Source organism: Rhinoraja longicauda, chromosome 8 (assembly GCF_053455715.1).
Source record: "Rhinoraja longicauda isolate Sanriku21f chromosome 8, sRhiLon1.1, whole genome shotgun sequence".
Lineage (NCBI taxonomy): Eukaryota > Metazoa > Chordata > Chondrichthyes > Rajiformes > Arhynchobatidae > Rhinoraja > Rhinoraja longicauda.
Window position 1 is genome coordinate 26,707,709 of NC_135960.1, and position 16,348 is coordinate 26,724,056.

Genomic DNA, 16,348 nt, shown 5'->3' on the forward strand with positions numbered 1-16,348 from the left:
TTTTTAATCAAAGAGACTCTCAAATTTGAATCTAAGAAAGGATCAATAACACAAAAGCAAAATATTGTAAATGCTGGACAAAAGAATCTGATGAACATCCAGCGGCCTGAAATGCTAATACTATTCTTTTCACGAATGCACCATGAGTATTTCCAGATATTTTTGTGGTTATCATAATAAAATATAATTTCACAATGTTTAAAGACACAATCTTTCTCACAGATGACAGCTATCGAGATAAATATTTTTCTCTCACTTGGTAGCACCCAAAGATGTTTTGCAACCTTTGCAGTGTTACAAATGAAACACTGGAAGACACATTACTGGGGTAAATCACTAGGCCAGCATCTCGGGAGGACATGGATAGGTGCATAGGTGCCATTTCAGGTCAGGACCCTTCTTCAAATTGGAACTGACTGTATGGGTGGGGGTGAAAGTGTAATGAAAGAGAGGAGAGACAGGACAAAACCTGACATGTAATAGGACGACACAGATGAGGAGGGTTTTTTTTAGGCAAATGGTGAGACATAGGCCGGAGACGAAAAGACAGAAGGTGTGAGCCAAAAGGATTTAAGAGTTATGAATTGTGAAGACAGAAGGAATGTAGGTTGAAGGAGAAGGGGAGGGGAGAAATTGGTGCAAATCCAAGTGGGGCACAGGGGAAAGGGAGGGGTGGGGAATGAAGAGGAGAGGTTATATAGGAAAAGTAGACGGGGAGGGTTAAGTAGTTATCTAAAATTGGAGATTTCAATGTTCATCCAGATTGTAAGCTACACAAGCGGAATGTGAGGTGTTGTTCCTTCAATTAGCATATGACTTCATCTTGGCAATGGAGCATCTTAGCTATGGATGGAAAGGTCAGTATGGGAATAGGAAGAGGAGTTAAACTGGATGGCAATCGAGATATCCTGCATGCCATGCCGGACCGTGTGTGTGTTCGGCGAAATGGTCACCGGTCTGTGCTTGGTCTTGCCAATGTACAGTAGGTCACATCGAGAACACTGGACCCAGTAGCTAAGGTTAGATGAGGTGCACGTGAACTTCTGTCTCACCTAGAAGGACTGTTGAGGTCCATGGATAGAGTTGAAGGAGGAGGTATAGGGACAAGTGTTATCTCTTGGGTTGCAGGGGAAAGTATCTGGGGAGCTCAGGGGTGGTTTGGATGGGTAGGGATGAGTGAATGAAGGGGAAATGGTCTCTGCGGAAGGCGGAATGGCGTGGGGATGGGAAGATGTGACTGGTGGTGGGATCACTTTGGAGAAGACGGAAATGTCGGAGGATGATGTGTTGGATGCGGAGGCTGGTGGGGTGAAAGTTGAGGACCAGGGGAACTCTATCCTTGTTTTATCTGGGGGGTGGGGGGGGGGGGGGGGGGGGGCGGGCAAGGGTGGAACCACAGACACAGAGGATTCAGGTGAGGGATTACAGCAGAGATGTTTATCAAAGTAAAAGGACATCTTAAATGACCTAGAATGGAAAACCCCATCTTGGAAGCAGATGCGGTGGGGATTGAGAAATTGAGAGTAGGGGATAGTGTCGTTGCAAGAGGCAGGGTGGGATGAAGTGTAGGCCAGATAACCAGGTGAGTTGGTAGATCGGCAGTCGATAGTTTGTATCCTGTGTGGAGATAGAGAGATCAGAAAGGTGAGGGAGATAGTCCAAATTAATTTGAAGGCAAGGTGGAAGTTAAGGATAAGGTAATGGCATCAAAGAGTTCTGCATGGGCGCAGAAGGCAGCCCTGATATGTTTTTTTGATGTAGCAGAGAGTTTGGGGAGGACTGGTGGAACTTGTCGTCTCCCTCAACAGCCTCAATTATGCGTTGCTATCTCATTAGTCGCTCATTTTAAGGCCTTAAGAACTCCACCATGGAACACGGTACATTTAAGAGGCTTTTGAATGGGCACTTGGGTATGCTGCAAGTGGAGGTGTATGGACCATATCTAGTTCAGATGGGATGAGTTTATCTTAGAAATGCATTATGTCCAACACAGATATTTTGGGTGTGATCCTGTGGTGTCCTTTTTTAATGTCCTATGTTCCAATTGTCCAACAACTCCATGAGTTTTGATGGCCAGAATAACAGATGACAGTCTTCAGATGCATCCCTGGTCATTACTGGTGTGAAACAGATCTGCGTGCTTGCTCCTCCATTGTTTAGTATGATGTTGAAACAAGTAACTGCAAATGCTAGTTTTCAAAAGTCGTGCTGGAGTAATTTAGCGGAGTCAGGCAGCATCTCTAGCGTACATGAATAGATGATGTTTCAGGTTGGGGCCCTTCTTGGCAACATTGTCTTATGCCTATCCTGATTAAAAATGGTGGAATCATCCTTAGATACAGGAATGATGGTGCTCTTTGCAAAACTAAAGTACAAAAATACAGTTTAAGGTGCATCTATGTTGATGACTGCACTCAAATGCAAGCTCAGAAACTGGTGAAGGAAAGCTTGGATAAATTTGGCAGTGCCTGGGGCATCTTTGTCTTCAAAATGAACACAAAGAAAATGGAAATCTGCACCAACCTGCTCATACCAAACAGACTATATGCAGAACCAAATGTCTTTGTGGATGGTCATAGGCGTTCAGTGGTGTATAAGTTCTCATAACTTGGCAGCACTCTCTCCATATCAGTCGGCATTACTGACAATCAACAACAGGAAAGCAAAAACCAGCTCTGCTTTTGGAAGACTGAGAAATAAATTGAAAACAAAGAGAAATCAGCCAAAAGATCAAGCCGAAGGTGTATTTTGCTGTTATCATACCAGCCATACTCTATGGTTGCAAGTTATGGACTGTGTACTGCAGACATGTCAGACAGTTTAACCACTTCCAAATGACCAGAATACTTCACATCAAGTGACGAGACAAGATTCTAGATACATAGTTTATGTCCCACACAAATTTCTCCAGCATATACACATTATTGAAATAATTACACATCAGGTGACCAGGATATGTAGAGGAATGTCTAATGACAGAACACCAAAACAGCTACCTTTATGGAGAGCTAGCAGAGGGCAAACAATCACATGCTGGACAGATACAGAAATTCAAAGACACAGAACAATCCTGAAGATTTTCATCATTAACACACCACTGGGAACGACAAGCATTGGATCGTCCTGTTTGGTGTACCCTATAAAAAGGGGCTCTCATTCATATGAGAAAGCTAGAATGAAGAAAACAAAGAGGTAAAGAGAATCTCGATAAATCAGGAATCACTGATCCTACAGCATCCCTACACTTCTTGTCACCTGTGTGACGTGAACTTTCAAACGCAGATTGGTCCAATGAGTCATCTCTATATACCGCAATGTTGTGGATATTATGGCCTAACTCGAGAATGAGTGTTAGATAACAACAATTCTCTGTTTGTGGTTAAGCTCCAACTATTAGGAGGCAGTGTTTGTATGACATTTAGGGTATTAGAAACCCAAAACAGATTGTGGTTTGCCCAAGTCCTCAAAGGCTTAATGTTAGATTTTGTGAAGTTCCTGTTGAAATGCCCCTGTACTGGGTAGTGAACTGGCATGATTATACTCCAATAATATTTGCAATTCTTGTGCCACTAGAGACGCAAAACCACACTAGAGGTAAGTCCTTATAAAGGAAAAACATTGATTAAAATTGCATGTAATGATTATCCAGTGTAGTTATTTAATCTCAGCAGTGTTCAATCCTTGCCTACGGTAACTTTTTTAGATGTCTAATGTGAATAATTATGAAGGTTCATGTCTGCTCATTTTGTGCAGTGATTGACGGAAACTTGCAGCTGAATGTGTAGCTGCCTTAGTTAGCATGGGATGTAATACTCCCCACAGCTTCACAGAATATACCCTGAGATTAGACTGAAATGCCAATCAATTTTACATTTGAAGGAATCTGTGAATGTCACTGTATATTTAAAATAGATGGTGGACCTATGATATACGTTTATTTCCCAGAGAATGGCAGGTAACACAGTATTTTATTGTCAGTTGATCAAGCTTTAAAAGTGGATGGTAGTGATTTGGTGGATAAACAAGAAAAGCTATAATTTCATCACTGTGCAAACCTGTCAAGATATTGTGATCACATTATTTTTTTTATCGTGTGCCTTTCATATTTCTGATTATTAACATTTATGCCTAGAGTGTCAGAGGGAGAGTTGTAATGATTGACATTTTCCCACTGAGACACAATGCTATGAAATTGGCTTTGTTATTTGTCATGAATGTCAGACAGTTTAAAACCCAAGAGAGCAATATTGCTGGAGGGCAGAGTTATGAGATCTTACAGACTGAGTGATGAGGGATTGAGACTTTATTCAGCTCTTCTTAAAAATTATGCAAATTTGAGGCATCGAATGTGAATGCATATCATGTCACAGTTAACGCTCTCTATTCTACACGGCAGAAAATGACTGAAAGGGACAAGCCACATGGTGCATCTCCACATCTGCCAGGAGTCTGATGGAAGAACCACCAATATGCTTGCAATGCCTTGTGGAGTGTTTATCTAGAGAATCCTCCAAGATCTATCAAAGGATCACACTTGTAAGAGGTGTTCTAAAATTACATATTTGTTTCTATAATGATGATTCAATAACATGTATGATTTGGGGAAAATATGCAGAAGGTGATTTTGAAAGTGATGTCGAGAAAGAATTGATCAAAAGCCCACTGTGAGCAATTAGTTAGAAACTATCCAGTAAAATAATTAATTTACATATTTTTCACCTTATCCTTAACAATGTGGAACAGGCCCATACCTTTATTCACAAAATTGGCAGTTTCCAGTTGGGGTTCTTGAAAATGAGAATTAAAAATAGTGAATAAATATTTCAAGCAAATATCATTATCATCAAAAACAATAAACAATACAGATGACCGAATGTTGAAAAGTGACCGTGTTCGAAGTTACTCACACATGTTAGGCAATCCAATGTGCATTATTAGGATGTAGCTTCCAGAACATCTGCTATGCCCAGTGTAATTGACAAAATGGTGAGAGGAAATTATTATGGTCACCACTGAAAACGAGTCTGCCTACACTCCTATACCTGCCTGGTCTTGTAGAAATGTAGGTTAATACTCCATCATGAGGTAGTGATCAGGCAAATTGTTATTTCGTAAGGAGTATACTCATTATCAACTATAAGGAGCCTACTCCTCATTTTATTACACACATTTAACCTATTATCTTAGATTAACATACATTATTAGCATTGAAAGACAAAGTCCCAGTTCTGATTAATAATGATAAGCACAACTGCTTGATGATTTGAATGAACTACTTCTCAAGGGAGATTAAACACTTATGATACAGGAACATGATTAGAATCCAGAATTAAAACATTTGCTGGTCTTCTGGCATGTCATATTATAATATTACTAATTATCATTGAAAATGAAAAATATGCAGATGCTGGAAATCTAAAATACAAATAGAAAATTTGTTGCAGCCATTCCCGTTAATTTGAATTAACAGGAAACTCCTCTTTGCACTTTCAAGACTATGGCACAAAATTCCCTGACAAGTTTGTAAGTTAAGTATTGGGCAATTAAGTCCTATTCCTACTTCCAAGTTGAACTCTGTAAGAAATCCATTCAGCCTACAAATAGACAGTTGTAACATCCATATTTACCAACACTAAGGTTCGGTGGTACTTTATTGTCTAATGTACAGTGGAATTCTTTTTTTTTTGCATACAATTCAATAAATTTTTCTGTACATGAGCACAATTATACCAAGTGCAAGAATGTAAGAATACTAGATTATACTGAGACAGTATAGAAGAGTCGTTATGTTTCCGGCACCAACTTGTATCCTTCAGAGTTCTTAAAAATATATCGCCTTAACCCAGCCATATATGCTCATTGCTCTCCATTCTATCCAAAAGCTTATTCTCTGTTTTGAATAATACTGGGCCAAATATTCCCAGAGTGGGGATAGAGTCACAAAGGACTGCAGATGCTGGTCCAAAAAAAAAAATGAAATGCTGGTGTAGCCCAACAGGTCAGGCAGCATCTCTGGAGGAAATGAACAGGCGGAACTAAAAATATATGCTGTTAGTTTATTTAGACATATAGAACAGTACAGCACAGGAAGATAGACACAAAATGCTAGAGTAACTCAGCGGGATAGGCAGTATCTCTGGAGAGAAGGAATGGGTGATGCTTCAGGTCGAGACCCTTCTTCAGACCCGAAATGTCACCCATTCCTTCTCTCCAGAGATGCTGCCTATTCCACTGAGTTAGTCCAGCATTTTGTGTCTATCTTCAGTGTGAATCAGCATCTGCATTTCTTTCCGACACAGTACAGCACAGGAACTGGCCCTTCAGCTCATGATGCTGTGTCAAAGATGATGCCAAATTAAAACTATCCCTTCTGCCTGAATGAGATCCATATTCTGCAATCTCTGCATATTCATGTACATGTAAAAACCTCTTAAATACCACTATCACATCTGCTCCAACTACCATCCCTGGCAGAGCATTCCTGGCACCCACCACTCCGTGTAAAAAAAACGCCCAGCATTTTCCACATCTAACCTTAAAGCTCTGCCCTCTAGTATTTGACTTTTTCCTCGAGGGAAATAGATTCTGATTATCTACCCTATCTATGCCTCTCATAATTTTACAAACCTCCATCAGGTCTTCCTTCAGCCTCCAATGCTCCAGAAACAAAGTTTGTCCAACCTTTCCTTATAACTACTGTAGTACCCTCTAATTCAGGCATCCCAGTAAACCTCTTCTGAACACTCTCCAAACCCTGCACGTACAACTTGTAAACCAGAACAGCACACAAGACTCCAAATGTGGCCTAACCAAAGTGTTATAAAGCTGCAACATGACTTCCTGACACATCTACTCAGTGCCCCGACCGATAAAGGCAAGCCTACCATAAGCCTTCTTTACTGCTCTATCCACTTGTGTTGCTACTTTTAGGGTGCTATGGACATGAATCTCAAGATCCCTTTGTACATCAGTGTAGTTAAGGTTTTTTTCATTAACTGCATATTTTCCCATTACATTCGACCTCCCAAAGCACAACACCTCATGCTTGCCAGGATTATATTCCATTTTCTCTGCCCATCTGTCCTCGAGTAATGACCGCAAGTGCTGACAGATTTGCCATCAGTACATAAGAACATCTAGACCATTATTTATAAAAATATATCATATTCAAATGTCATGGCAACTTAACCTTTTTCCAACAAAGTACAATATATTTGATTAAAAAATGAATTGTGTTGAGCACAATTTGACTTCTGAAATATGACCAGACATAAAGTCAATTTTAATGCTCCACACTTAAAGAGAAATAAAGTATTATGAGCCTGGTTTTGAGAGGACATGTAAAATCTTTGCATTGTGATTTTGAATGAGGTGAATGTTGGATTAGTAGGATTAATATTCAGTTAAAAAGCATAATGTTAAAATATGTACAATGAAAAATCATCTGACCAGAATTATAAAGAGTCATGTTCATTTTTGATTGACGATTGTACTATTCCAAGAGAGCGACTGGAATGCAGAGATGATAACTAAAGAACAAATAGGCTAATGTATGGTATGAAGTGCAAGATAGGATACAAATTATAATGTTATAATGTTAATGTTAACAGACTTGAAAGGGAAAGATATAAAATGTACAGGCAAGCTGAAATTTAAAATATAAATCATAAGCAGTATTTGCAAATTTCCCCTCATTTATTTGCAGATAAACCCAGATACCTGATATCAGAAGAAGATTTTATGATATTGTTAATTGTAAAAGTTATTAAATCCTGGATCAACAAAATTACTTAAGATGTTTAATACCATTCTAGAGTTACTTACAAATGATTTTCAACACTTGAAAAAAACATTTCAATAATCAAAGATAACCTTAACCTATCTTAATTGATAAACTTTCACCTTGTCAAAAGGATGTCATTGGTGATGCTTCATTTGATAGTATATATGTATTTGTTTCCTTGTCAAATGAAGTATGATTTGACAAATAAAGAGATATGGCAAATTGAAGTGGGATTCACAGAAATAGCTGCCATGTAATTAACAAAGATACCCGAAGATGAGCTGCATCAGTTCTTTCAAAGTGTGTAGCTTGATTCCCCCATTTACATTTTATAAGGCAAATTAAAACAAAGGATGCAGCTGCAAGTACACCATGGGCGAATCAACACAGAATAGTCACAGTATAAAATAAATGTTACTTTGTTTAACTTAATTTATGCACAAGATACATACACTGTAATGTAAAGTTATTCATGATTATGCTGGGAGAATTTAGATTTATCTTCATATGATGTATCAATCGTTTAAAAAAAAATTAAATCATGCATTATTTAAGTAGCAAATTGCACTATATTGTCTTTGGATCATTTTATGTACACAATTGATAACTATTACAATCAGGAAACAATTAACACCATTAAAGTATAATAAGTAATTAATTTATTTAGACTTATTTATGAATCATATAGTAATGCCTTTTTTGCATCTCTTAATTCCAGAAATCTGAATGTTACATATTCCATATTTTTATATTTCAACATTTTATTCATTGGTGCAGGTGTACTACATAAATGACATCAACGGGGAATAAAATTATAGAATGAATATTAAAACCTGTAAATGCTGGAAATCTGATACAATATCGTAGAATATTGGAAACACTCAGCTAAGCAGTCAGTATTTTATGAAAGTAAAACAGAATTAACATTTCTTTGTTCCCTTCTTTCAATAAACAGGGAGTCAGTGGATCTTTTATGAAATGAGAAAGCTGAAATTATTTTTGTTTAATACTACTAATGATCCTATCTCCAACAATATTACATTCCCGCAGAGTTTAATTAAAGAGTCAGCCTAGATTTTATGCTTAAACCTCTGGGGTGTATTCACCCCATGTCACTCTAACTCAGAGGTGAATTAAGAGAGGTGTCAATGGAACCATGCTAATAAAAAAAAACTTTTGATGCTGGAAATCCGAAATATAAACAGAAAATGCTGGAACCAATCAGCATGTCAGGAGAAACAGAGTTAACGTTTCATGAGCAAGAACCTTTGTCAGAACTGTAAATGAAAGAAAATAATTTTGCTTTATGTTGAAGAGAAGGGATGAAAGGACAAAGTGAATATCTCTTGCAAGGTGAGATCAAATGGGTTAATGTGGTTGTTAGTTGCAAATTATGCTTCTTAGTCTGTGTTATATGACGCTAATAGCAGCCTTAGTCTGATTTATATGTTACTCCATTTGTATACTAATAGAAAGATCACAAACAGGCTGAAATCACAGATTGATGACAGGCGGAAATGCCTGTTCTGATATAAAGAGATAGAAAGAGCAAGTTATCTAAAGATGGATAATTCAACAATGAGGACAGATGATGATTGTTGTTTTTCAAGCTTGCAATGGACCTCATTATAATAGTGCAGAGGCCAGAGATAGATGGTTCGGAGGGGGAATGGGATGGAGAATTCAGGTGGCAAGAAACTGGAATCAAGTGGAACACTTGGCAAATGAATCTCTCTGCAGGAGCTGCCACCCAATCTGTATTTACTATCACAAATGTTGTGGAGACTAGATAATGCAGAGGACCCTTTATATCGATGAGACTAAGTATAGAATAGGCAACCATTTCGCAACTACTGCGTTCGGTGTTCCTGATGTAGTCTCTTTCACATCAACTCGGTCCACATAGGCCTGCTGGATCTCCAAGTTGCTAACCATTTTAACTCCCTTACTCATTCCCAAACTGTCCTTTCTGTCTTGGTCCTCCTCCATTGTCAGAGTGAGGCCACATACAAACTGGAGGCCACATACAAACTAAGTAGTTCATCTTTTTTTTTTTTACTTTATTTTTATTATTTTTTTTTTTACATACATACAAACACAAACTAAACAAACATAGGAGATGCATATTGAATGTAAATACCCTTACTTTAAGTTCCCAAAAACGGAAGAGACTCGAGTCCCGGCATTGCCTGTATTAATAATGACCATCTTTTATCAAACATGTCTGTTGTCAACTGTAACCTTGCTGTGATTTTTTCCATTATATACACATTTTTTACCCTATCTCTCCATTGCATTATGCTTGGAGGCTGTGGTTTCAACCACGAAGTTGTTATCGTCTTCTTTGCTATCAGCAGCAGGATTGTCAGTAAATGTTTCGAACTCTTATCTGTCATACTGTCAGGAATTATACCCAAAATGTAAAGTGCTGGTTCCAGAGGGAAGTTAATGCCCATAATCTGTTTAATTTCCTTTTGAATATTCTTCCAGAAATCCTGTATTTTTGGGCAATCCCAGAATATATGAGTGGAGTCCCCAACTTCTCCACACTCCCTCCAACATAAATCAGTTGTATTACTATATTTCGATGTAATGAATGGAGTATAAAAGTAACGCATTTTAACTTTCCAGTCAAATTCCCTCCATGTTGGGCTCTTAGTTAGTTTATGTCCCTCTTTAAATGATTCCTCCCACCCTTCTTCTGATATTATGATATTCGCTTCCAGTTCCCATTTTTCTTTGATATGTAAGTTGTTCTCTTTGGATTCATGTTGTAGTGCTTCATAAATTTTTGATATAATCCCTTTTTTTGACTTGTCTTCCGAGAACCCCCACAACACTTCCTCTAATTTAGATGGAGTCTTGCAGATGTTCTCCCATTCCTGATGTTTCTGTAGGTAATCTCTTAGCTGTAAGAATTTGTAAAAGTCATGAGCAGGTAAATTGAATTCTTTTTGAAGTTGTGTGAATATTTTCATTGTTTGTCCCTGAAACATTTGATCTATGTATATTAGCCCTTTGTCAGCCCATCTGTCAAATCCTGAGTCCATGGTAGATGGTACAAAGTCTGGGTTTTTTGCTATTCTAGTAGCCCTGCTTACCGAATTTGACAGCTTCAGCTTCTTTCTTACTGCTGACCAGATTTTCATTGTTACCCTAATCCACTCGTTGCCCATCCTGAGCCTCTTCAGGGCCTTCTCGTTTAAAAATGGGAGTGATTCTAAAGGCAAATTTTTACAAGCGTTTTGCTCCATCTCCACCCACATTGAATCTTTCTCTTTAGTGGTCCACATGATTAAGGCTCTGAGTTGCGTTGCCCAATAATAATTTCTTAAATTAGGCAAGTTCAACCCTCCCTTTTCTTTTTTGCTAAGAAGCGTCTTGTATTTAATTCTTGCTTTTTTACTTTGCCATAAGAATTTCGATATAATTTTATCCAGTTTTTTTAGAAAAGCTCCCGAGATCATAATAGGCAACGATTGGAACAAAAACAACAGTCTTGGCAATATATTCATTCTGACTGTTTCTACTCTTCCCACCAGAGTCAACGGTAAAATCTCCCATCCAGCCAAATCATCCTTTATCTCAGATATCAGTTTCCCATAATTAGCTTCAAATAGCTGTGCTGTATTCGAAGTGATAATTATACCAAGGTATCTAAACCCTTTTTTGGTCCATTTAAAATGGACTTTTTCTTTAAGTTCCACTGGACAATCTCCTGAGAGCATCATTGCTATTGATTTGGCTTCATTTGTCAAATATCCTGATATTTCACCATATTCTTTTAGGTTATCTAGTAGAGCTGGTATAGACGTGGAGGGCTCCACTATGTATGTTAATAAATCGTCCGCAAATAATGACGTCTTGTGTTCTATGCCCCCTTCATCTTTTATTCCTTTAATGTTTTTATTTTGTCTTATTGACTCTGCTAACGGTTCAATACTTGCAGCAAACAGTAGCGGGCTCAGGCAATCTCCTTGCCTGACTCCTCTTTTGAGGTAGAAGAAGTCTGAGCAGCAGCCATTAATTCTGATCCGTGATTTGGGATTTTTATAAACAATTCTTACCCAGTCTATAAACGTTGAGTGAAACCCAAAAACCTTCAATGTTTGATATAAAAAGTTCCATTTCACACGGTCAAACGCTTTTTGTGCATCTAGGCTAAGCAGCATGGTGGGTCTGGGATTATTTTTAGCACATGATATAAGATTTAGTGTTCTCCTGATATTGTTAGCCCCCTGTCTCCCCGGGATAAACCCCGTTTGATCTGGCTTGATTAATTTAGTTATATGTTGTTGCATTCTCTGTGCTAGTATGCTTGTTAATATTTTTAAATCATTACAGAGCAAGCTGACCGGTCTATATCCCTCACATGAAGTCGGATCTTTGCCCTCCTTATGTAATACGGAAATTATGGCTTCTTGCCACTGTATGTTTCTTTTTTTTCCTGGTCAGATGTACAGCACTTTGGTCAACGTGGGTTGTTTTTAAATGTGCTATACAAATAAATTGACTTGACTTGACTTGACCAAGTATCTGGGCGGTTTCCTGTTGATAGCGCATAATTAAAAACTTTACATAATTCTGGTGTTATGTCTTCTGCAAAACATTTATAATACTCCCCTGAGAAGCCATCTGTACCTGGGGATTTGTTACTTTTAAGGGTTTTTATAGTATCGGCTATTTCTTGTGACGAAATTGGTTTTATCATTTCAGATGCTTCTTCTACCTTTAATGCTGGTAAATGTAGTTTTTTGAAAAATTCTTGTGTTTTGGTCTCAGTGAGATTAGATTCTGAGTCACTGTATAAGTTTTTATAATATTCTGCAAAGGCCTTTGCTATCTCTTTTGGCTTAGCCATAATAAAATTGGAAGTGGGATGTCTTATTTTTGTAACTATTCTATTTGTTTGAGCTTTTCGCAGTTGGAATGCCAGTAACCAGTAGTTAATCTAATGGAAAGAACATTGCATTCTCCAATGTTAGGTAACTTACCTAATAGGGCAAATGCCAGAGTACCAGAGATTTTTACCCAGAGTAGGAGAATCAAGAACCAGAGGACATAGGTTTAAGGTCTTCTTCTTGCGTTTAAGGCAGCAGAATTATGTGACGCCCTCCAGGCGCTGTAGCCAGTGCAATGTGCTGTTGTCGAGGGCCGTGAGGTCCACCTCTCCACCAGGGGGACGGAGGACAGTGCAGTCGAAATGACGTGCTGCGCTGTTTGATGGTCTGCTCCACACACGCAGGCCACTGATGAATGCAACCCCCAACGATGCATGTTGCCATTGAACCGGCCAACCCCTGTGCGGAGCCGGTTCAGGGCGACCCAGGCCGGCATGTCCGAGCCGGGTGGGGCTGTGGTGTTCGGTGCAACAGTGAATTGAGGAGGTCGCGATGTCTGTTCCCAGCTGGTTCTCCATGCTCCTAGTATGTTGAAATCGGAGTCACAGAAGGTCGCTGCATGATGGGAGAAAGGGCGACGAGATGACAGGCGTTGAGGTCCCAGTTGCTGTAAATCCTGGGCGAGGTGGTGCAAAGGATGTTTGGCGTCCAATGGGGCCTTGCACACCAGCCTATGAGTGAAGAACTCTCTGCGAAGCTTGGCGGGTGTGATACCTGCAAGCACCGGCAGGAGATCCGTCGGAGTAGGGTGTAGGCAGCCAGTGATGATCCGCATGGTGTCGTTGAGCGTGGTGTCTAGCTTGCTAGTATGAGCGCTGTAGCACCATGCTGGGGCGGCGTACTCAGCGGCGCTGTACATGAGTGCAAGAGCACTGATTCGAAGAGTAGATGTCCTAGCGTCCCATGACGATCCGGCCAAGCAACGCAGGAGGTTATTCCGTGCCGAGACTTTAGCACGGAGAGCTTCAAGGTGTTTCTTGTAGGTCAGCTGCCGGTCTAGTTTCTAGGTTTAAGATGAGAGGGGAAAGATTTAATAGGAACCTGAGGGGCAACATTTTCCATACATAAGGTTGTGGGTGTATGGAACGTCACAACATTTAAGACATTTCAACAGGTACATGGTTCGGAAAGGTTTAGGATATGGGTCAAATGTAGGTAGGTGGGACTAGTGGTGATGGGGATCGTGGCTGGTGTGGGCAAGTTGTGTTGAAGGTCCTGTTTCTATGCTATATGACTATGACTATAACCTACTACCCTTCCCCCTTCTCTCCTTCCCCTTTTATCCCCCTCTCTTTCTGTGTCTTATATGGATCTGCACCCATTACTCCGCTTTGCCCTTTGCCCTGTTCACTTCCACCTATGGTTTCATCTGTCCCCTTCCTCTGTCTTGACAATTTGCACCTCTTCTATCTTTATCTCCTATCTCACACATTTTATGTTTTCATCTCCGGCCTTTGTCCAACCATTTGTCCAATGCAGCCAATATCATTGATCAATTTTGAATAATAACAAAATGTCTGTTTTCAACTGAATATTACTATCCTTCAGAGTGATTAACTATTTTACAGTGATTTACATTGAAACACACATTATAAATTTACAGTGCCCACCATAATGTTTGGGACAAAGACCCATCATTTATTTATTTGCCTCTGTACTCCACAATGTGAGATTTGTAATAGAAAGAAAATCACATGTAATTAAAGGGCACATTGTCAGATTTTAATAAAGGCCTTTTTTATACATTTTAGTTTCACCATGTAGAAATTACAGCAGTGTTAATACATCGTCCCCCCATTTCAGGGCACCATAATGTTTGGGACACAGCAATGTCATGTAAATGAAAGTAGTCATGCTTAGTATTTTGTTGCATATCCTTTGCATACAATGACTGCTTGAAGTCTACGATTCATGGACATCACCAGTTGCTGGGTGTTTTGGTGATGCTCTGCCAGGCCTGAATTGCAGCCATCTTTAGCTTATGCTTGTTTTGGGGGCTAGTCTCCTTCAGTTTTCTCTTCAGCATATAAAAGGAATGCTCAATTGGGTTCAGATCGGGTGATTGACTTGGCCACTCAAGAATTGAACATTTTTTAGCTTTGAATTTTTTTTTTAGCTCCTTTGTTGCTTTAGCAGTATGTTTGGGATCATTGTCTTGCTGAAGAACAAACTGCCGGCCAATGTGTTTTGAGGTATTTGTTTGAACTTGAGCAGATAGGATGTTTCTATACACTTCAGAATTCATTATGTTAATACCATATGCTGCTTATGAAGATAAGTGAGCCAGTACCTTCAGCAGCCATGCATGCCCAGGCCATAACACCCCCATCACCGTGTTTGACAGATGAGGTGGTTTGCTTTGGATCTTGGGCAGTTCCTTCTCTCCTCCATACTTTGCTCTTGCCATCGCTCTGTTATAAGTTAATCTTCGTCTCATCTGTCCACAAGATCTTTTTTCCAGAACGGTGGTTGCTCTTTTAAGTACTTTTTGGCAAACTGTAACCTGGCCATCTTATTTTTTTTGGCTAACCAGTGATTTGCATCTTGCAGTGTAAGCTAAAGATGGCTGCAATACCGGCCTGGCAGAGCATCACCAGAGAAGGCACCCAGCAACTGGTGATGTCCATGAATCGCAGACTTCAAGCAGTCATTGCATGCAAAGGATATGCAACAAAATACTAAACATGACTACTTTCATTTACATGCCATTGCTGTGTCACAAACATTATGGTGCCCTGAAATGGGGGGGACTATGTATAAACACTGCTATAATTTCTACATCGTGAAACCAAAATGTATAAAAATGATCTTTACTAAAATCTGACAATGTGCACTTTAGACAATAGACAATAGGTGCAGGAGTAGGCCATTCGGCCCTTCGAGCCAGCACCGCCATTCAATGTGATCATGGCTGATCATTCACAATCAGTACCCTGTTCCTGCCCTCTCCCCATACCCACTGACTCCGCTATCATTAAGAGCTCTATCAAACTCTGTCTTGAAAGCATCCAGAGAATCGGCCTCCACTGCCTTCTGAGACAGAGAATTCCACAGATTTACAACTCTCTGAGTGAAAATGTTTTTCCTTATCTCCGTTTTAAATGGCCTACCCCTTATTCTTAAACTGTGGCCCCTGGTTCTGGACTCCCCCAACATTGGGAACATGTTTCCTGCCTCTAGCGTGTCCAATCCCTTAATAATCTTATATGTTTCAATAAGATCCCCTCTAATCCTTCTAAATTCCAGTGTATACATGCCCAGTCGCTCCAGTCTTTCAACATACCTCAGTTCCGCCATTCCGGGAATTAACCTAATGAACCTACGCTACACTCCCTCACTAGCAAGAATGTCCTTTCTCAAATTTGGAGACCAAACCTGCACACAGTACTCCAGGTGTGGTATCACTAGGGCCCTGTACAACTGCAGAAGGACCTCTTTGCTCCTATACTCAACTTCTCTTGTTATGAAGGCCAACACTTTAACCACATGTGATTTTTTTAATTACAAATCTCAAATTGTGGAGTACAGAGGCAAATAAATAAATGATAGGTCTTTGTCCCAAACATTACGGAGGGCACTGTAGGTAGGAAATTAAATATAATTTCTTTAAATGCAGGTCTGCTAGTCCAAAGAAACCTTGTATAATGGAAAATTGTGTGATAAA